General features: G+C 48.3%; 1 long non-coding RNA gene across 4 annotated transcripts in view; it reads right to left on the bottom strand.

Moving 5' to 3' along the window:
* The window catches only part of LOC102157617, a 75,165-nt gene extending 56,454 nt beyond the window's left edge, over positions 1-18,711 (bottom strand). The window contains exons 1-3 of one of the 4 annotated variants that reach the window (XR_002344146.1): positions 17,954-18,711; positions 17,314-17,456; positions 11,180-11,229 (exon numbers count right to left, since the gene is read on the bottom strand). This is a non-coding gene — a long non-coding RNA (uncharacterized LOC102157617). Of the gene's footprint in view, positions 1-11,179; positions 11,230-12,611; positions 12,843-17,231; positions 17,457-17,953 lie in introns of those variants that run through there. The other 3 variants (XR_002344147.1, XR_002344145.1, XR_002344144.1) reach the window with 3 other exon arrangements.

Raw genomic sequence — 21,375 nt, 5'->3', positions numbered from 1 at the left:
TCACATTAGCTCTGTTTATAGAGTTCTTCTCACTCTGTGCCAGGCAGGCAGTTGGCTTTACATCCACCATCTGATTTAGTTTAATGCTCACAATCAGGTACTATGGTCCCCACTTTGACTGGGGGAAAGGAGACAAATTAACTTGCTAGATAGAGCTAATCAAAACCCATGCACTGTTCAACCCCAAGAGCAAAGTCTAATGTATACCTTGGCCTTCGAGGGATCATGACATACAACATAAGTTCACTGACTATAACAAAGGTACCCCTGGGCAGGGGTGTGACAGCGGGGGCGGGGAGGCTGTGTCTCGTGGGCTGGGGGAATCCTAAAGGAACTCTCTGCACTGTGTGCTCATTTTGCTCTGACCCTAAAGCTTCTCTAAAAAACAAAGTCTATTGAAAGCACACACACACATACACAACTAGTAAATAGCAGGACCAGGAGTCAAAACTAGGTCTGTCTCCTTGAGAGGTGGTGAGTTACTGTCTTCAAACACCTGTTGCACTCCACTGCACGGGTAGCAGTAATGACAGTGTGTGTGTGCATGTGTATGTGTGTGTGTGTGTGTGTGAGAGAGAGAGTGGCATCCTATTGGAGATCGCACAGGTGCCTGTGTCTGTGTGGCGGGGGTTGGGGAGGTGTGCTAAGTAGTTGCACATGGAGAAAAGAGAAAGAACTGGAAGGAAGCATCTTGAAGCAAGTCCTGCCTCCACCGTCTGGCAGCTGCATGATCTTGGGCTGGTCACTTTAGTTTTAGTTTTCTCATCTGTAATTTGCAACCAGGTCACTGGGAAGGTCAAATGAAATGAACTATTATGGAATACTTTGAAATCATAATCAACTCTACCGTGTTAGCTTTCTCTCCCACACACACATTCTCACAGGTACATGAGGATGGAATTAAAGAGACAACCAGGAATCTTGGCTCCCACTCTTGAAATCCACCTTCAACCCTAAGCCACCTGCCACCTGCTGATGAAGTGGCTGGGCTGGGACTTTCATCTCAGTTTTTGAAGGCAGATTTCCACTCTGCTCACAACTCCACCGTCCAAGCCCCACCTCTACCCTCCCCTCCACCTCAGGGCCACACGCCCAGCCCCTGTACCCCTTACACCTGTTCCCCCCTCACCCCTGGCTCTTCTGGCCTCCATCCTCCCCACACTCAACCCTGAGTCCTTTGTGCTCTTTGGGAAATGGAGCAACAGTAACAGTCAGACATCACTGTCTGGGGACACTCTGTCAGCAAAACAGCTCGGTGGACCAGCACCCCACCTGCTGCTGGGGCAAGTGGCCATGATTTTAACTGTGCTTTTTAAATCTTCTTCTTCTTCTTCTTTTTTTCTTAATATGTCATTTCAAGACTTGAAAAACCCCACAGAGTTTTGTGGGACTTGTGAGTGCCCAGCCCCAACACAGCGAAAGGCCCTTAGAGGCTTATAAACCCTGCCACCTGCCCAGAATTCGAGTGCCTCCCCAGAGGTAACTTGAGGGATAACTTGAGAAATCAAGGGTGGGACAGGCGAGACAGGAGCGATGTGATCCCGCAGCTTCACTTTAACCTGCTTTATAGTAACTCCTGTACAAAATTTCACTTAAGCAAAGGCTCCCTTGCTGTGAAAAGTGTGAAAACCACTCATCTTCCTCTCTCCTAATGCTAAGAAGAGACAAGCTATTACCTCCTAAGCCAAGAGAGTGCCAGGCACCTTTTAGTTGCAGAGGTGAGAGGTGGGAAGTGTTTCATACCAACATGAGGAGGTCGTGTTATTAATCATTCGCTGAACGGTGAGTCACAGTTGAAATCCCCCTCCCCTGAATGCAAAAGAACAACGGGGAATTTTACTGACCACAACCAAGAGCATCCCGGGGCCTCAAGGGGCATTCCCGTGAGACCTGTGTGCCCTGAGTTCCTATTTATGTCAAAATCAGGCTCTGCCTAATGAACATCCATCAAGAGATAAACATCTAGGATGGGAATGTTTAATATGTGACGGCCACTGCTAAGCAATGCTTTCAATATGTAAATTTTGGTCTAGAACTCCACTGTCTAATATGGTAGCTACTGGCCATTTAAATGTAAATGTATTAAAATTTTTATAAATTTGGGGACTGCCCACTAACAGTGGGTTAAGAGTCCGACCACAGCAGCTTGGGTCTCTGCAGAGGCATAGGTTCGATCCCTGGCCAAGCACACTGGGTTAAAGGATCCGGCATTGCTACAGCTGTGGCCCAGGTCACAGCTGCAGCTCAGATTCAATCCCTGGCCCAGGATCTTCCACATGCCTTGGGTGCCACCATAAAAAAAATTTTTTTTAAGTAAAAAATTTTGAAATTCAGATTCTCAGTCGCACCAGCCATATTTCATGTGCTCAGTTCCTACATGTGGTTAACGGCTGCTTAGCCAAACAGTGAAGATGGAAATGCTCTGTTGGACAGGGCAGAGTCACCCAAGCTAACTCTTTTTTTTTTTTTTTTTTTGTCTTTTGTCTTTTTAGGGCCACGCCCACGGCATAAGGAGGTTCCCAGGCTAGGGGTCTAGCTGGAGCTACAGCTGCCAGCCTTCACCAAAGCCACAGCAATGCCAGATCCTTAAGCCACTGAGCAAGGCCAGGGATCAAATCTAACCCAAATCTTCATGGATACTAACTAGGCGGGGTCGTTAACCACTGAGCCACGATGGGAACTCCTTTTTTTTTTTTTCCAACCTAACTCTTAATGATCTCTTTGGGTCCTTCATCAGTCCCTGCACTGGTAGTTCCCTCCAGAGACCCCTAAAAATTTTCCCTTTCCCATTCATCCTGGCCCTAGGATTCCTGGAGCAGTGCCCTTGGAAGCTGCTGAATTAGTGTGTAAATGAACGTAAATGAGCTTGTAAGTACGTTGGGAAGTTCGCCTTTATTCTCACTTCTGTCTTTTATATGTCTACCCTGCCCTGTCTCCACTAGCAGAGGTAACAGATAAGGGTAATTTTTCCTAAAAAATTTCCAGTTACAGAAATACTCCTTTAGGGATCCTTAACTTTTACACACTAAAATCCAGACCTGGATCTGAGATCTCATACTGTTGTTACACAGGAAGTGTTTAATATAAACATACATTAGAGGAGTTCCCGTCGTGGCTCAGTGGTTAATGAACCCGACTAACATTCACTGAGGACATAGGTTCAACCCCTGGCCTCACTCAGTGGGTTAAGGATCTGGCATTGCCATGAGCTGTGGTGTAGGTCACAGACGTGGCTCGGATCCTGCGTGGCTGTGGCTGTGGAGTAGGCCAGCAGCTGTAACTCCGATTGGACCCCTAGCCTGGGAACTTCCATATGCCACAAGTACGGCCCTAAAAAGACAAAATAAATAAATAAATAAAATAAAATAAACACACGTTAGAGACAGAATTTAAGAGCTGAAGGGATCTTAGGAAGCATCTTTTTTGATGGCATCATTTTTCACAAAGGAGCATATAAGGCCCAGAGAAGTTCAGTGACTTGCCTGAGAACACACTGCAACTCAGCACACACAGCATCCCAAGTTACCTGGTTTTCACCTCAGGGCTTCGCTCACTCGTCAGCATTAAGGGATCTTCTCACTGCTGCTTCTGCAGGACCTAATAGCTCTTTGTTCCTCCTGCAGAGCAAGACACTCCTACCTAGGGGCTCACTGTAGGCCCCCTTTTCCATGTCCACTTTCAGAGCTGCTCGGAGGCTTTACTTATCTATAAGTTCATGCATATTAATATATGTTAATATACACATACACACTTCCCAAGAGGTAGTTTCTCTAAAAACGTCCCTTGGGCTTCCCACCGCAAGTCACCTTAGCAGCAAAGGGAAACATGAATCTTTCCCATCAAGATGGAATAGCCTCCATGTAGTACAGTCTCAGTATTACAGCCAAAGGTCAGAAGCACTCTTCACTCGAGCTTAACTTTCCATGCATGTGTCTCAAAAGGGCATGCATTTTTTACTTTATATTAGCTTTGCAGTAGGGGCTCAGCTGTCACCTCTCAAGTGGGGATAAGACTTGAAAGACCCATTCTGGCATACAAAACAAACTTATGGTTACCAAAGGGGTACTCGGAGTGGGTTGGGGAAAGATAAATTAGGAGTTTGGGATTAACATATACATACTACTATATATAAAATAGATTAAAAAAAAAACAAGCACCTACTATATAGCACAGGGAACTATAGTCAATTATCTTATAATAACCTATAATGGAAAAGAATCTGAATAGAATATTTCATATATATGTGTATGTACACATATACGTAAAACGGAATCACTTTGCTGTACACCTGAAACTGACACATTGTAAATTAACTATACTTCAAATTTTTTTTTTTTTTTTTGGTCTTTTTAGGGTCGTACCTGTGGCATACAGAAGTTCCCAGGCTAGGGGTCGAATCAGAGCTGTAGCTGCCAGCCTGCACCACAGCCAGATCTGAGCTGCATCTGTGACCTATGCCATAGCTTGTGGCCACAGCGGGTCCTTATCCCACTGAGCAAGGCCGGGGATCACACCCACATCCTCACGGATGCTAGTCAGGTTCTTAACCTGCTGAGCCCCAATGGGAACTCCTATACTTCAATTTTTTTAAAGGTTATAAAATATAAAATTAGGAGTTCCATTGGGGCTCAGCAGTAATGAGCCCAACTAGTATCCATGAAGCTGTGAGTTCAATCCCTGGCCTTGCTCAGTGGGTTAAGGATCCGGGACTGCTGTGAGATGTGGTATACTTTGCAGACATGGCTCAGATCCCACGTTGCTGTGGCTGTGGCACAGGCCAGTAGCTGCAGCTCTGATTCAATCCCTAGTTGGAATTTCTATATGCCATGGGTGCAGCCCTAAGAAGAAAAAAAATAAATAATTAACTTTTTAAAAAAAGACCTGGTCTGGGAGTTTGGACATGGTTGTGATAATGACGATTCCAGATCCTCTTTCTGTTTAGAAGCAGAAATCAGCAGACTATGACCTGTGGAGCTAAATCTGGCCCACTGTTTTTGTAAATAAAGTTTTATTGGAACACAGCCACAGTCCTTCAATTCATATAGTGTCTATGGCTGCTTTCAGGCTGCCATAGCAGAGCTGAGTAGATGCAACAGAAATTGGATGGCTTGCAAGGATGTCTTTACAGAAAAAGTTTGCTGAGCCCTGGTCCAGGGTCATAGCAGATAAACAACTGTTCAAACCCTGCTGGCTTTTTACTTTCAAATGATGCTTATGAGGTGGGGAAAGTTTCAAGTCCAGGAAGATCTTGCCAAACCAAAACCATTATTATAGCTAATTACAGCTGTTTCCCTTAAAAACCAATGTTGTTATTAATAGGGATTGGTGGGAGGATGTATTCAGGTGGGGGGATGTATTCTCTTTTGCATTTCCTTGTTCTGACTTCCCCTCTATTTAGTCAGATGCATCCATATTGTCTAAAGGATGAATGGGGCTGTTACAAACAGAACTGCAAGGAGAAAGAAATTGTTGAAATTTTGCTTCTGGCATCTAAAATAAGGTTTTCCAGAAAGACAATTATTTTTCACAGCCAGGGTTTATCGAGAATGAGGATCGTCTAGGAGGGCGGGAGAAGGGAACCACTGAGCTGGGACCACTGGGATGGGAACCCATGCAAGATGTGAGTCACAACAAGTCTCAGGTGGTCTAGTCACCACCAGAGCCCAGAGGGGACAGAGTCAGCAAGGGAGTCCCCTGGGTCCCCAAGAACAAAGAGAGAAGGACCTACTCCACCTAAGGAGCTCCAGAGTAGAAACTGGCAGAGATGGACAGGCGATAGGTACATCAAAGAGCTGCCACTGCTCCACTACCAAGCATGTAGAAACCACACTCTCCTCCCTAGATGCCATATTTGGGGGAGAGAGGTGGAAATTGGAAAGACTGTATATTCTATCTCAATGGAACTGTTTACTAGTTAAATTAAAAATCCAACTAAGTTTATTAGATGAGGCTGAAATATAGTCTTCATCTCACTGTCCAACCCTCCTTCTCACCACCTCTCCAGCAGGATGGGATTTAGCTCATTTAATAGAAATAAAGAAATTGCCCTTTTTATTGTTGCATATTTGAGGGTGGTGGGAGTAAATCCATAACTCTGTTACTCTTCCCCCACCTTTAAATTGGATTCTGCCTCTAACACCACCTCTCACGCACCCCCCATGCCCTCACCCCAAGCTCTGTCTAAAACTAGCCAGAGGAGTTTTCAGCTCTAAGGTAAACAAGAGAAAGAAAACCTTTCCAAAAAAAAAAAAAAGACTCACTCCTGGTAGCTTCATGGTAAAAGCAGGGAAAATGCAACTCTGGGCATAAACAGAATTTGAAGGTACAGCTGCTCTTCCTGTACCTTCAGGAAGAGCAGCTGATCAAAGTACCTTTCCTGATCAAAGGAGAAAATGACAACAACCTGTCAATAAAAATGGATTGTCACTCTCTTTGTAGAGCAGGGCTTATGATTCGGGGCTACTAGGTAAACTACTTTTTTTTTTTTTTTTAACTTTTAGGGACAGAGGAAAGAAAAGGAAAGAGCAGAAATCCCTAAGCCTCATTCTGGAGGTCACCCACCCCTGGTGACAGTAGAGCCCTCTCAGCTCCACCAGCATGAAGTCAGATGATGTCCTCAAGCTGTTTATCAAAGTCAGATGGTGTCTTCAGGCTGTTTTTTAATTTCCGGGATAAATGCACAGGGTTTCCGTGCCAGGAGTAAAACCCCTCACTCAGAGCGGGCCAGGTAACTAACCTCAGAAGGTTCCTCTGGGGCTGGAGGGGCACTGGAGCCACCAGTGGAAATGTTGTCCCCACCAATTCCAAAGGCCACCTATCAACATGCCACATGCCACTGCATGGAGCATGTGTGCATGCATGTGCGCACACACGTGTGTGCACATGTACACTCCCCCAGGGGCTGAGGCCGGGATGGTATTCCTCACCAGATGGAGAAACAGCAGGTCTGTCCTGCCAGCCTCAAGCTCTCTCCCACCCTGAGAAAGCAGCAGAGATGCAGCCTGCCTGACTCTGGCCTGTGAAGGCGCTTGAGGGCAGCAGGATGGAAGCAGGAAGAGGAATCATGGCCTTGGAGTAAGTTTTCCCTGAGAGAAAGGGGAGCGGAGGGGAGGTTGGGGAGGGGGTTGAACATTTCGGTCACTTGATGTTCTTCCCCTTCTCTCTGTTTCCCTGCCTGATGCTCCATTTGCTCTGAAATATGTAGGAAACTAAATCCCTCTGGGCCTCTGCTTCCTCTTGTCAGTCAAGGGCTAATTACACTGCTGTTACCAGAAAGTGATTTCATATTCTGCACAGTGCTTTTCCCCAAACCCCAGGACTTATTTGAGAGCTGCTGGGCAGTCTCTGGAGAGGAGGAAAGATAGGAGTTTGGGGTTAGGGAGGGGGCAGCCGGCCAACTCTGCATGTCATAGGATGGAAGAAAACTGGAGCCTGTCCTCAGCTCTGCCCATGAAGCTCTCTTGCACAGGACAGAGCATCTTGCTGAAATAGGGGAAGGAAGCCCTAGCACCCAGGTCTCTGCCTGCTGGGCGGGGGCATCAGAAGCTCCAGCCCAGCACCACAGGAGGTGGCGCTGGGGGTCCTGGGGGATCAGTACTTCCTGACTCTATTGAACAGAGTCTAGCTCCCTTCGGGATCAGAGGCTTGATGAGTTTTCCCAGAGTCCAACCACTCAAGAATGGAGAACTTTTGAGATGACAGATTTTTGATCATAGAATCTATTCTTCGAGCAAAATCTGAAATCTGACACATACCCTGCTGTGTGTCAGGCGGGGTCAGGGAGCCTGGCAGGGCCACGGACTCGGCCCCTCCGCCCTGGAACACAACCAGGGAAGTGCTGGGATCACTGGCAGAACCATGTCCAAGCCACTGACGTGGTGCCACTGCACCTCAGTGGCCTTTTCCTTGACCATCATCCAGCCCCAAATGTGGTCCCACCTCAGGTTTGCCCATCCCTCTGCCTGGCCGGCTCCCTCTGACAGATTCAGTCTTGGCTCAATTGTCACTGCCTCAGGGACACCTTCCCCCCTACCCTCTCAGGTGGAAGTCCCTCCCAATGTCTTTATTCATCACTATCTGCAGTTACACTGTTGGATTACTGCTTATGCAATCCAATCGCCCGCTTTAGGATGAAAGCTCCACTAGAACCGGCCCTCCTGTTTATTCACTGCTGGATCCCAAGGGTCCAAGGCAGTACCTGGTACAACAGTAGTTGCTCAGAGAACTTTGTTAAATGAAGGGGTTAAGGAGACCATAAGCTCGAGAGGGTCAGCTATAGCCACAAGGTCATGAGTCAGGACTCCAACCCAGGTCTTCTGACCCAGGGCAGATCCTCTCTCTTTACTTCTTTTGTTCTTGCCTCCACGGCATCCTGAGTAGCTAAGGAAACCGTATTGTTCATTTTCAGTGTCCGATGGGTTAAACAATCCTAGGTTACAGGCAAAGGACTGGGAGTCAGAAAGAAAGGTTCGGGAAGAGGAGGCAGGTAGGACTAAAAAGGAGATCTCCATTAACGTTCCTCTCTAGCAGGGAACTGACAAGTCAGGGTACCTCTCTCCTCCTCATCAGAAAAAGTCATTGGAGGAGGTCCCTTCGCGGCTCGGCAGTTAACGAACCCGGCTAGGATCCATGAGGATTCGGGTTCGATCTCTGGCCTTGCTCAGTGGGTTAAGGATCTGGCATTGCTGTGCGTTGTGGTGTAGTCTGCAGACACGGCTCAGATCTGGCGTTGCTGTGGCTGTGGTGTAGGCCAGCAGCCGTAGCTCCGACTGGACCCCTAACCTGGGAACTTCCATGTGCCACAGGTTGCGGCCCTAAAAAAAAAAAGTTATTGGAGTTCCTGTCGTGGCTCAGCAGAAATGAATCTGCCTGGCATTAGGGAGGATGCAGGTTCAATCCCTGGCCTTGTTCAGGGAGTTAAGGTTGCCATGAGCTGTGGTGTAGGTCGCAGACGCAGCTGGATCTGGCATCACTGTGGCTGTGGTGTAGGCCAGCAGCTGCAGCTTCGATTCGACCCCTAGCCTGGGAGCTTCCATATGCCTCGGATGCAGCCCTAAAAAGCAAAAGAAGAAGAAGAAGAAAGCATATAGTTAAGTGAAAGGAAATATGCACAATTAACTATCATATAAAGAAACTGTTTAGTTAAAACAGTGTCTCCCAAAGATGTGGTATAATTATCACCAATGGGTCATAGAGGTACTACCTATGGCTGACAATTTATTCACAGCTGTCATTACAGTTTGATTACTACAAAAAATGTAATGAATACATCAAACCTGTGATTTCAAAATTTTTACTGCTTAGGATAAAGCTAAAGTAACTGGCACAGCATGTTTTAACACCCGAGGCAGACCTGGTGAGTGACATGGGCACACCCTGAACATTTTAACAACTGTATCTGTCTCAACTGTTCAGAAGTGTGACAGTTTGGATGATATGAATCACAGGTGTGTGTCTGTGCATCTCGCTTTCTTTTCACTAAAACACTGAAATCTCCAACAAGGTAGAGCTGAAGTTCGGGAAACTCCAATCTAAAAAACACTTACTTGAGCCTCTACAATCAGCGCTGCAGGTGTTTTCCCAGGTCAGAACCTGTGCAGCTGGGATGGCTCAGCTGTGTGTTAAAAGGAATGACAGTCCTCAAAGCAGGTTTCACACCTGGGGATGACGGGAGCCGCCCCTCTCCCCCCACATCCTGAAGCAAGGCCTCCAAGCTTTCTCCCTTCTTTTTTTAAGGGCCGCACCCGCAGCATATGGAGGTTCCTAAGCTAGGGGTCAATCAGAGCTGCAGCTGCCGGCCTACACCACAGCCACAGCAATGCCAGATCCAAGCCACGTCTGTGACCTACACTGCACCTCATGGCAATGCCAGATCCTCTAACCCATTGAGCGAGGCCAGGAATTGAACCCACGTCCTCATGATACTAGTTGGGTTCTTAACCCACTGAACCAAAACAGGAACTCCCTGCCCTTCTCCCTTCTTGCCCTGAAGTAAAGCCCTGCCAAGGAGCAAAGCCCCCTCCTCCAGGCTCTGCACTTAGCTAGTTTTCTACTTTCCCCAGCTCCCAGTATGAAGGGTTGGGGAGAATCCCTTCCCTCCCCTTGGATCCAGTCTGCACCCCCACCCTGAAGTACGGAGTCCTCGCTGTTCTGCTCCTTCCTAAAATGAGATCTTCTTCTGCTTACAAATTCCTTCCCTTAAACAGAGTCAGCCCTCTGCCCCATCCCCCGCCTGTGCTGGATGTGGAAGGAGAAGGAAGATGGTCAGATATGGTCTCCCAGTAGAACTAAGACTTGTACGAACCATGTGCAAATTCACTGTGGAAGGGAAGAAGCACAGCAAGGGACAGACAGAATGCAATGGGAGCGGGGGTAAAACAGCTAATGAACAGGAGGGCTGCCAGTGAAGCGCTCTGGAAGTATTTTTAAATGGAAGTTCCAGAAAACAATTTGGCAGTACGTAACAAGAAACTTGAAAATGACTCAGTAACGCCACTTCTAGAATCAGCCTAAGAAAATAATCAGACGTGTGTTCAGATACGTGAGGATGTTCATCACAAAGAATGGAGCATCCAACAAGGAAGGGATGGTTACGAGTTCCTGTCATGGTGCAGCAGAAACGAATCTGACTAGGAACCACGAGGTTGTGAATTCGATTCCTGGCTTTGCTCAGTGGATTAAGGATCTGGCGTTGCCGTGAGCTGTGGTGTAGGTTACAGATGAGGCTTGGATCCTGTGCTGCAGTGGCTGTGGCGTAGGCTGGCAGCTGTGGCTCCGATTTGACCCCTAGCCTGGGAACCTCCATGTGCCTCGGGTGCGGCCCTCAAAAGACAAAAGACAAAAAAAAAAAAAAAAAAAAAAAAAAAAAAGGAAGGGATGGTTAAATAAAATGTTGGCATATCTGTGAATGGATATCATGGAATTTTTTTTTCAATGTTTGGGGAGAAATGTAAAGCTATACCTAAATGCCAACTGTATCTTAAGTCAAAAAAGTAACTCATGGAGTTCCCATTGTGGCGCAGTGGAAATGAAGTCGACTAGTATCCATGAAGATACAGGTTCGATCCCTGGCCCCGCTCAGTGGGCTGAGAATCGGGTGTTACAATGAGCTGTGGTGTAGGTTACAGATGAGGCTTGGATCCTGTGCTGCAGTGGCTGTGGCGTAGGCCGGCAGCTGTAGCTCCAATTCAACCCTCATCCTGGAAATTTTCATATGCTGCAAATGGGGCCCTAAAAAACAACAAAAAGCAATTCATACAGAATTATATGGAAGTATATATACGTTTATCCCAATTTCCTTTAAAAAGTCATATAGAGTAAGTATGTGCAGGAAAACCATTCACAAGAAATACACCGCAATGTTAATACTGGTTATTTCTGGACTATAAATACTTACTTTCTTCTCTTTTTATTTCCTTTACACATTTTCTATCAACTTCATATTATATTTAGAATAGAAAAAAAAAACCCTGTAGTTTAAAAAAGAAAATCAGAGAAACAGATGTGCCTACATGCAAATGAGAAGACCTGTGAATATGAGCCACAGCAGAGGCATACACTACACATTGATTTATTTCCCATCGCTAACAACCACGAAAATAAACAGGTGACTAATCTTTTGTGTAAGTAAGCTTCTCCTTTTAAGTGGTTGTCCTACTTTTTTAAACTTTTACATAGTATCTCAACTCTTGTTTCTCACATGAGTCTGCTCCAAGAAGAGACTTCAGAAATGTGAACTCTTTAAGACAAACCTGCAGAGCACTGAGTGTCTACAGAGCCCCTTCAGATGCAAGTCACAGGGTGGGGTGGCTGCATCCTGATTGGGTTAGATATTACACCTGCCAGCTCGTCACATATTCTGCTACCACCCACAGAAAAATATAAAAATCACTCGTATGGGAGTTCCCATTGTGGCGCAGTGGAAACGAATCCAACTAATATCTGTGAGGATGCAGGTTCGATCCCTGGCTTCACTCAGTGAGTTCGGGATCTGGTATTGCTGTGAGCTGTGGGTGTAGGTCGAGGACAATGCTCGAATCCCGCATTGCTGTGGCTGTGGTGTAGGCCAGTGACTACAGCTCTGATTAGACCACTAGCCTGGGAACTTCCATATGCAGCAAATGTGGCCCTAAAAAGCAAAAAAAAAAAAAAAAAAAAAAAAAGTCACTTGTATTAAAGAGAGTCAGAGATGATAGCTAACCTAGACAGACAGACTGATGATAGACAGACAGACTGATGACAGAGATCTGGCACGACTTCCGGGAGGAGGCAGTCACTGGGAGCACTCTGAAGCATGAATAGGACTCTGACCAGTGGGGGATGTTCTAGTGGTAAGAACAGTGTGAACAAAGCCTGGAAATCTGAGGAAGGATGAGTAGCCTGATTTGTTTAGACTACACAGTGAATGGAGAGACAGTGATAAATGTGATTTTTTGTTTGTTTGTTTGTTTTGGGGGTTGTCTTTTTATGGCCACACCCACAGCATATGGAGGTTCCCAGGGCTAGGGGTCGAATCGGAGATACAGCTGCTGGCCTATGCCACAGCCACAGCAACGCAGGATCCAAACCACATCTGTAACTTACACCACAGCAGATGGTAACGCCAGATCCTTAACCCACAGAGCCAGGCCAGGGATTGAACCTGTGTCCTCATGGATACTAGTCAGATTTGTTTCCACTGAGCCATGATAGGAACTCCAAGATATGTGATTATAAAGGAAGGTTGGAACCAGATTATGATGGACCTTGAAGGCTGTGCCACCCCTCTCTGGGCTGAGATGACCAATGACTAGTGATCGATGTTCTTTGCTCTGCAGAGGCTCCTGGGTTTTCAGGTGGAGGTCCTGGAAAGGGGTGGGCAAGGAATGAAAATGATGGCTGTGCCTCCCAAGACCTACCCCACCTCCCAGAGATGGGCTTCAAAACGGGACCTGGAGGGGCCATTAGTCTAGCAGACCAAAGGCCTTGTTTTCCAAAGGAGACAACAAAGGTCCAGAGATGTGTGATGTTTAACTGGACCTTAGAATTCTCACACACAATCTGTCCAAAGAAGCCACCACACTGGGCCGAGGATCCAATGGACAGCAGACAAACTCCTCAATAAAGACTGTAACTGTGGACTAACCCACACACTCAACTTGCCAAACACAGTGCGTACATCCAGTGTCAAGAACTTGATCTTCCCAACCACTCAGTGGTCATGACTCCACCTTTGACAATAGAGGGACTGAAGTTCCTGGAGCCCAAGCAAAGCATCAGGGCAGGACTCAAACCTAGGTTTTCCATTTGTCCTGCTCTGGCTCAATGGTTTCCAGATGTGGTCCCTGGTGCTACAGCCTCCCATCACTTGGAAGCTTATTAGAAATGCAAATTATCAGGCTCACTGGGGATCTACAGGATCAGAAACCCTGGGACCCGGCCAGGCAATCTGCATCTTAACACATCCCTTGGTTATTCTGATGCACATAAAGTTTCAGAACCACTACTTAGAGACATGATTGATTGACTGGGGTGGGGGTGATGGAGTCTCCAAGCCTGGCCTCCCTGCCTCCAGGTAATCCCAGATACGCCAAGGAGTAGCACGTGCACTGGACCTGGAGGAAGGCAGCCCACCCAGAGTCAGGCAGGGATGGTGCCAAAGCCAGACCCTGGTTGGAGCAGATGCCAGGGAGGCGGGGCTGCCAGTCAAGCTTCTGAGAGCACACGGGATCCAAGTCTCACAAGCCCAGACTTCTTGTTCTGATGCAGCCACGACCACACTGTCCCTGCTGCTACTTGCCTGCCACATACTTGTGGGGATTTACACCCACTCTGATGAGACGGTTTGGGGTTACTGCAGCCTGGGAAAGGGGTGTGTTAGACAGGCCCAGCCCCCTGGGGAGATGAAGCATAGTGAAGGGCACCAGAGAAGACGGCTTTCTCTTTCCTGTCACCCAGCCCTGCCTCTCGTGCAGGAGGACAACTACAGGCATGAATGTGACTTCCCCGTAGGCCACCTGGGTGGGGGACACTTGCTTTCTCTTGGGCAGTGGAGGAAAAAAAAATTACAGGGCCCTGGGGACAGGAGGAGAGAGGGCAGGGGGCAGTGCTGAAACACCAGCCAGGCAGGCTCCTGCAATCTGGAGTGTCTCTGCAAAAGGACTGCACTGTCCTGGATGGCAAGCCCCAGAGCTGGGAGTTCGCCAAGCCCCAAGCCAGGACAATGGAAAACCCGTGCACCTCTCTGTGGTGGACTCCCCGTTTCCACAGCCCCCATCCAGGAACCAGGGTGGGTCACCCCGGAGTGCTAAGGTCAGGCTTTGGTCTCTGTTTTGTGTGCCTGCCTTGTGCCCAGGCACAGAGTCCAGGGGCCAGCATCAGCCTGGAAACACATTTTCAGTCCTAATCTGTTCACAGCCAGGCTGGTCTCATTCATACAGCTGGGACCTTTCCCCTGCAGCTGCAGTTTCCTAGAAATGTGGCCGCCCAGTGTTATGATTCAAACAGGGCTCAGTCCCCAGGGATGGCAGGGCAGGGTGGAGCTGGCTGTGCCGGACCTCTGATGCCACACCCTGTCTCTCTCTCTGGTTTTCACAGCAATCTCTGTAATTTAATGCTCATCCACACCCCTGATTGTGAACGGCCTTCAAGAGGGTGAGGGGTGGGAGTGGGGAACAGAAATCTTGCAAAACCCCAGACTGTTCTGGTTGCCACAACAATCTCTGTAAACCAGACGCTGGGCAGTGCCAGGCAGTATCGCCGGACAGCCAAGGCCTTCTCGGCCCCACAGGGCCTACAAGCTGCAGGGTCCAAGGAGCAAAAGCTCCGGATCCTCCATAAAAGCTACGATTTCTCCTCTCCAGTATCCTGGCTGTTGGTGGTGGGGGTGCTGAAGAGGAGGCAGGCTAGGGTAGGGGGAAGCACACAGTAGACAAGCTTCTGCTCAATACGGTGTCCATTGGTGTCCCCAGACCCCAAGCATTCAGGATTGCCTGGTTGTCTCCACATGCATTTCACAGTAGCAGCCTGCAGGGGACTGTCACTGTCAGAGACAGGCGACAGAAGGACCGGGACACAGAGGAGCCCTGTTACTTTGTTTTCCATTCTCCATGGGATGTGCAGTATTTTTCCTCCTCCCAGAAGAAGTCAGCATCCTCCTCTGTCATCCTGATGTGACCTACTTATCTACTCCCTTTAAAGGGAGAGACCCTGGCAGGCATCCCAGTCCAGGGCAGTTCTGTCTGCAGTTCAAAGAGATGAGCTCTTCCATAAGGAAAATCCAGAAGCTGTAAAATCGGGGGGTGGGGGTGGGGTGGAGCAAGATAGGAGGGAGGTCAGGCAAGGATGGGGAGGAGGGAGAAAGAGGTTGGTCGTGCCCCAGGACAGTGCTCAGTGGTGGGCCATCAGGCCCAAGTCAGGCCATGACTAAGCGGAAGAGGTTTGGGGCCACAAGAGGTGGTGGAGGCAGCAGATGCCAACTGCTGGAGAATGTCCCCAAACCCAAGTAAAATCAAGCACAGTCCAGCTCTTGCAGGCTCCCCACTCTCTGCCCCGGTTCCCTGAGCTGAGGGATCTCGTCTGAGTCCCTTTCCTTACCTGCAAAATGGGGATAATAATCTCTACTTCAGAAGACTGATGGAAAGATTTAATCATTTACCCCACCTTTGTTCAGAAAACTCGACTAGGTCTCAGAACAATGGCACACACGGGCTAACAGCTGCCATCCATAAGCACTACGTCTTCTGCAGGAGGCACTGTAAGTTGAGTTTATCTCACTTAATTCTGCATGGAAGGTATTATGCCCAATCAAGAGCCTCAGGCTCAGAGAAGTTAAATCACTTATGCAAAGTCACGCAGCAAATAGCAGAGCTGAGGTTCACATTCATGGCTGTCCACTCAAGGCATGTGCTCTGCCCTGGACTGTAACATCACTGGCCTTAATGAGAAAGGATTTGGCAAAACCCCTGTCCCCAAATCTTAAGTAAATTTAGAATGCTGAGTCAGACTGGGGCTGGAGGAATCAGAGAATAATTGGGTTGTACAATGCTATCATTTTACCTTGGCACTCGGCAGAGACTGTCTTGCAGTCTGAAGGCTGTAAACGCCTAGCTGGTTTCGAGCTGCTAGGCCTCCAGTCTGGCCTCTTTCCAACCCATTCTCCTCACTGAAGCCACAGAGAACATTTTCCTGCTTCTATCAGTGGTTCCCAGCTGCCCTCAGGATTACATCCAAATGCAATGTGGTCAGGGCCTGTCCTAGCCTTAGCAGGCCCTAGGCTTGAGAGGCCCTTCCCCTGTTTTAATCAAATGTACCAAAATATACTCATATCATTCACCAGATCGGCATCTTTTCACGTAAAAAAAATTGAAAGGATTTTTAATACTTTGAATGTCAAAGTGGTTAATTTAAATATTCAGTTTTCACATGCAGATGTCAATATAGTTTTTTCAGGCCTCAAATACTGGGGGCCTTTGGAAAGTTGTTTTTTTGTTTTTTTGTTTTTTTTTTTTTTGTCTTTTGTCTTTTGTTGTTGTTGCTATTTCTTGGGCCGCTCCCGCGGCATATGGAGGTTCCCAGGCTAGGGGTCGAATTGGAGCTGTAGCCACCGGCCTACGCCAGAGCCACAGCAATGCTGGATCCGAGCCGCGTCTGCAACCTACACCACAGCTCACGGCAACGCCAGATCGTTAACCCACTGAGCAAGGGCAGGGACCGAACCCGAAACCTCATGGTTCCTAGTCGGATTCGTTAACCACTGTGCCACGACGGGAACTCCTGTAAAGTTTTTAAGGACTATCCACAGCCTTCTGGGTAGCCCCGATCCACTTCCCCCACATGCCAAGCAGGCTTTTGTAAATACTGTTTCTTCTGCCTAGAACTTTTTCTCCTTCTCACTGTAAGTGCTCAGGCCATTCTATCCTCCCTGCAGTTTACTGATTTTGACCTAAGTTCACAGATACTTAACCTCTCAGTTTCCTTGTGTGTAAAACAGGAGTAACAGTAATACCTATGTCATAGCACTTTTAAGAAGATAAGTTAATACACAAAGTATGACTCATGAACCATCACCTGGAAGCTTGTCAGAAATGCAGAATCTCAGGCCCCACCCCAGATAGAATGAATCAGAATAACAAGATCCCAGACTTCCTGTGTGGTTCACAACAGAATAACAAGATCCCCGTATGCACATTTAAGCTGAAGGATCACTGCACTAAAGCACTTATAACAATGCCTGTCACATAATAAACACTCAATAAACAACAGCTGTTTTATTATCATCATAATTATTAAAGGTCAAACTTTTATAGCTGTCTCCAGTTTCCCCTCTGGACTTACTTTTAAATTCCAAATTCTAGTTCAGTGGTTCTGAAACGGAGTTCTTAGGGAACACTGGCATCCTGGGAGCTGGACCTGGGCTCCAGCTAGAGACTGAGGCTACAGTCAAGGCTATTTCCTGCACTCAGGTAGCTTCTCTCCATCTGCAAAGGGAGACAGGGAAGGAAAGAGGCAACTACAATAGGTGGGGTGACAAGGGCTCCCAAGACAGGGATGAAGAGAGCTGCTGGGAGGCCGCTGACACCGACTTGTGGGGTCAAGGGAAGTGCTATTTAATCTAAGAGCTGAAAGATGAGCTGGTAACACAGCCCCCCACCCGCAAGGTGGTCGCTAGTGGACTGACTGCTCCCACGGTATGACAGGGCCTGGAAAGGCCTTCAACTTCGCTCTAGGGAGTGAGTAAAGATCTACTAAGGAGATCTTGTTTCTTGCTGGCCAGGCAAACAAGGAAGCCGTGGCGATTGGAGTCTGGTCCCTACTTGGCGTCCTGGTATGAAGCCTGGTCACTTACAAAAAACTTTGGCTTCCTTTTAAACCAGAACCTCAGCAGTTGTAAAACTGCTACTGTGGACACCTGGGTTTTCTCATTTGCAGGAGGAGAACAATAATACATCCCTACAGGGTTCTTGTGAAGATTTACATGAGAGGCAGGTCAAATCCCAGGCACACAGCAGGGTAGAATCAAGAGTTTCAGAGTTCTGAGCTGTGCGGCAGCGTCTGAGCCCATGGGCTGGACCTTTGAAACTGCAAGCATTTCTTCCCATATGAGACACGTTCCAACAGCTGGTCGGCTGTGAGCTGCAAGGGCAGTCTCCTAGGGGTCCGCGGGGTTGCGGGTGGCTAGTTCTGTAACAAAGAGAAGGCGCGCTCTTCCCGGCCCTGGGCAGCCCCTGATGGACGCTCTGCAGGCTTCAGAATATACCTGGCCCAGTGGAAACAAAGTCGTTTTTTGCACGCTCAACGAGTCTTTTTCCAGGGGTCTTCGGAAGCCGGGCTTTCCCTCCTCACGCGCGAGAGGCCGGCGGGCGGAGAACCAGATTGGCTAGGAAGGCCGGGCCGCCATTGATTGGCTGCGAGGGCAGGGACGCCACTGATTGGCTGCGGGGGGCAGGGACGCCGCCGATTGGCTGCGAGGAGGACTGCAGGACCCTTTCGGCGTCCGCGACTGCGAAAGCGAGGTCAGGTGACTCCCCGGAGCCGGCGGAGAGGAAGCCGCGGTCGAGCGCTGGGCGGGCGCTACGTTTGGCCTTGAACTTTTGTTACGTGGCTTCATTGTTTCCTTCCTCCGCTGAAGGTCGGGGCCAGTCCTCGCCCTTTTCTGAAGCGTGACACCCCCTCCCCACCAGGCGGCTCCGGCCCGAGGGCAGTGGGGCCTCTTCCCGCCTCGCGGAGCGGATGCTCTCACTGTGGGCGGAGCCGCCCGGGCTATTTCGGTTCCTTCTCCGCCCCGAGTCTTCGGCTTCCTGCTAGTTTCCGTAGCCTTCCCTTAGGTAATTAGTGACCACAGATAGCATTTTCCGAGCAGTTCATATCAGGCAGAGCCTTTGCATATTTTTTCCTCTGATTTGTCAAGGCAACGGTCTGGGTAGCATTAACTTCCACTTATAGATCTTAATTTGGCCACAGCCAGAAAGTGGTTCAGCTGGGGTTCCTTTCCTCGGCTGTTTGACTCCAGCGCTATGCACTCTTGCCCCGCAGTGTCCTCGGGTGAGCCTATGCCAGGACCATGCTGCAGGATGGTTGTGGTCAGCCACATTCTACCCTGGAGCCACGTTGTCGTCAAAGACATTTGGGGGCCAGGCTAGGAAATAACCCAGCTCTAGGGCATTATTAGAAAAGATTTCCCCTAGAGCCTGTTTCTTTAGCACAGGGATCTAGTTAAAGCTAGTGATCTTTCCTGGCTTGGGTGCATTCCTCCCTCGCCCCCCGCCCGCCCCATCGTGTGGAGAAAGAACAAGGCATTGCACTGGTCCAAAGCTTCTCCACCTGGGACCCGGCTGCAAATCTGGCATTAACGTCACGAATCTAGAGCAGGGGGAAGTGAGGCAGGGGAACTTGGGTGCAATCACCCCCCATGCTCAGAGTGCTTGAGGACAGCAGTCTCCCAGGTCCTATCCTACATCTCCCCGCAGAAGAGACATGACTCACATCCCCAGAAAAACCTTCTCAGTGAGGGTAGGGCTGTTTTGAGAAAATGTAAATGGCAGCTTTGAAAATAGAGACATTGTGGAAACAGCGCTTTTGTTTTGATGAGACATCAGTAAGGCCAGGGCTGGTTTTTATTTAAAGATAGTGCAGGAATTCCCTGGTGGCGCAGCAGGTTAAAGGTCTGGCGGTTGTCACCGCTGTGCCGTAGGTTCAATTCCTGGTCCAGGAACTTCTGCATGCTGTGGGCGCAGGCCAAAAGAAAAAATAGTACAAGCAAACTGCCAAGTAATTCCATCTTGTAAACATAAGAGAAAAATCTGAAAGCCACGCGGAGGACCCACACCTTAAGATCCCTAAACAAAGGGAATGCAGACAACTTGGGAAGTCCCCTTCCTACCCCGTCTCCAGCCTAGAGCCCTCCATTCAGCTGGTACTGAATGGAGGGTGAGAGATGTCTGCAGCATGGGAGCCACAGAGGCGAGAGGGGTAAGAATGACTCTCCTTCTACATATGAGTAAACACAATATGAACACGATATTTAAAAATAAAAAATATGGTTAAAAGGGGAAGAGAAATTGAAGTTACCAGGCACCTGGGATGAATTACTGACAGTAGTTGAAGGCCCTGGAGCGAGGGAGGGGGAGGTCTGAGCAGCCGGCAGAGCTGTTCCTCCAGGTGTATTAAAAAAAAAAAAAAACAACTACACTTTCACTTTTCTCAGGCCCAAAGCCCTGATAGCTACTCTTGTTTAAAGCTTGTTTTCACATTTGTGCAATAAGGACTTCGGGTAAGATGGTCCTAATCAGTGCCCAGATATTTTCATCGAATGATGCTCAACTCCTCCATCTCAACAACATGCTAATCATCTGACTAACTGCTCAGCTTTCCTGCTTTATGAGATCATCACTGCCAGTTCCAAGTGCATTTGGCTGCCAGAGAGCAAACATTCCATGTGTGAGCTGGGGATACATGTTGTTGTGATGATAGGTCTGGCAAATCTGAGGCATGCTGGTTTAACTTGAAAGGGCACTAAACTCGGTGCAGTCCCCAGCTCGCTACTGGGGGCGGGGGCCTGGGGCAAGGCCTCCTGATTCACTTTTAGGTAGCACTAGTCCTCATGCCTTGGGGCTTGGAGGAGTCAGGAATCACAGTCCTAGAAGCTTTCTGCCTACCTACAATCCTCAGAAGGTTACCAGATCCTCATCCACCTTCCATCAGGTAGGGGTCATTGTCTGCTGCACTGAGGTCCTATTTGCCAGGACTCACAGGTGGGGCTAAAACTGTCCTCAGGAGGCACTCACTGGGGAAATCTATGTATATCACATGATGAAACAGTTGTGGCAAATGGTCATGATCTCTCAATAACAACCCAGACGTAGTTTCCAGAAGGCGTCAGTAGCTCCTTATAGGTCCCTCAAACCTTCAAAACCAGTTGAAGCCATGGATTAGGGTGGGAAACAGGATTCTTTTTTCTTTTCAGTTAACTGTCACACAATGTTCTGAGTGGCATCATTGAGGCATTTGAATGAGAAGGAAGGAAAGGGTGGGGAAGGGCCACAATTTTTAACACCTTTAGCATACCAGTTAAGAATACATACAGGCTCTGGCAACATGGATGGACCTAGAGATATTACCATACTAAGTGAAGTAAGTCAGAGAAAGACAAAGGTCATATGATATCACTTATATATGGAATCTAAAAAATTATACAGGGAGTTCCCGTCGTGGCTTAGCGGAAACGAATCTGACTAGCATCCATGAGGACTCAGGTTCAATCCCTGGCCTCACTCAGTGGGTTGAAGATCGGGTGTTGCTGTGGCTGTGGCATAGGTCAGCAGCTACAGCTCTGATTCGACTCCTAGCCTGGGAACCTCCATATGCCACAGGTGCAGCCCTTAAAAAAAAAAAAAAGAT

The sequence above is a fragment of the Sus scrofa genome, chromosome 5 (genome assembly GCF_000003025.6).
Source record: "Sus scrofa isolate TJ Tabasco breed Duroc chromosome 5, Sscrofa11.1, whole genome shotgun sequence".
NCBI classification, from domain to species: domain Eukaryota; kingdom Metazoa; phylum Chordata; class Mammalia; order Artiodactyla; family Suidae; genus Sus; species Sus scrofa.
The sequence above is the reverse complement of the archived record's forward strand: the minus strand, read 5'-3'. Positions and strand labels throughout refer to the sequence as shown.